The following is a 1572-nucleotide window of genomic DNA, read 5'->3' on the forward strand; positions in this document are numbered from 1 at the left end:
ACTAATATAACACTATATGTTATATAGTGTTTATAGGTTGAAAACTACTGGCTTAGACTGTGTTTCTCAGACTTCTTACCATAATAACGCTCTGTAATTCTATGGCTTGAAATATAGGCAACCTGCTTTTACACTGAAGAAAGTAGACATAAATACAAACTCTGGTAGTTTTCTCGCACTACCAGTGACTTGGAAATGATTCAGGGCTGCCAGCATTCGTTCCATGGTGTGGAAGCAATGGGAAAGGCCAGGGGTGGGAGAGCTGAATGATTGGTCCTTATGTTCCAATTAGATATAGTCAGCTTGAGTTGCTGGAAAGAGATAGGAATGTCTGCAGACAATTTCTTCAAAAAAAAAAAAAAAAAAGAAAGAAAGAAAGAAAAGAAAAGAAAAACCAAAATTCATTTTGTGTTCCTGCTTCTTTATTGTAGAGCTCACCTATATTCCCCAAACAGGTATTCTTTCAAACAGTTATTATGGGAGATTGCATTTCTGATTTAAGACTGTGTATCAATAAATTAAGGCCGTGACCAATAATATCCATAAAAAGAAAATAATGGAACAAGTATAAGCTTTTAACATTATTTCAAATAATGAAATTCTACTTCAAAGTCTATTCTTTCATTCTTGTTATCACTGAAAAGTATTTTTGGTGTTTTTTTTTAATTGAAAAGGATTTTATTTCATTTTAATGGTTTTTATTTAAAGTTGTATATAAGGTTACTTTAGTACTGCATATTGTCAATTGTTTCTTCCTTTTAGTTGCTCTTTTCCTTTACTACTTGGTAAGACTTGCCTTTACCTTAAAGGATCTTTTTGTGGTCTTTGTCCAGTTTTAGTCTAGTGATAACCACCTTACTAGGATGATGCCCATGTGGAGAGGTGTGTCATTTGGTTTCTCTCACTGTACTCATTCAGTGTAGGTGATGTATTTCTTCCCGTAAACCTGGGCCACTTTGCCAATTTGCTGACCTTTGTAGTGTCCTGGCACAAGCTGTACTTCATCATCCTTTCAGACGGGCATGGATCGAACCTTGTACTTCTTTCTCAGCCCTTTGAAGAGAAGGGAAAACATAATCTTCCTGCAAATGTGGGAAGATGCATTGAATGCCTTTTGCAGTTCTTGCCCCCATCAGAAGTCACAAAGGGATTGACCTTCATTTTGGCCGCTGGCGCTTTAGTGATGGCAACAGAAAGGAAGAGCAAAAAGCAGTTTTTGAAAGCAAGGGCTTTTGAAACTCTTCACCCTAAACCTACATTTTATGAAAAACATATAGTAAAGTGTACTTAGCCAGCCAAAAACTTAGAAGAAAAGTTGCTTTCCTTAATAAGAGGTGTTTTTTTTTTTTTTTAATAAATTAATGTTGAATTTTTTTCCAATGGTTTTGGACATCTTTCTCAGTAATCACATGACTTATTTTCTTCTGTTAATGTAGTGAGTAATATTAATAGATATCTAAATATTAAACTGTTTTTACTTCTTGGATTAAACCTTACTCGGTCATGATGGATTATTCTTTCAATATACTGTTTGCTTCTATTTACTTCCTGACAGTTTTAATGATAACAATT

General features: G+C 34.4%; 1 pseudogene; it reads right to left on the reverse strand.

The window, feature by feature from the left end:
* Nucleotides 1–725: 725 nt before the first annotated feature.
* Nucleotides 726–1161, reverse strand: LOC120226156 (annotated as a pseudogene).
* Between the last annotated feature and the right edge of the window lie 411 nt (nucleotides 1162–1572).

The sequence above is a fragment of the Hyaena hyaena genome, unplaced genomic scaffold (assembly GCF_003009895.1).
Source record: "Hyaena hyaena isolate Hyena2069 unplaced genomic scaffold, ASM300989v1 scaffold_1612, whole genome shotgun sequence".
NCBI lineage: Eukaryota > Metazoa > Chordata > Mammalia > Carnivora > Hyaenidae > Hyaena > Hyaena hyaena.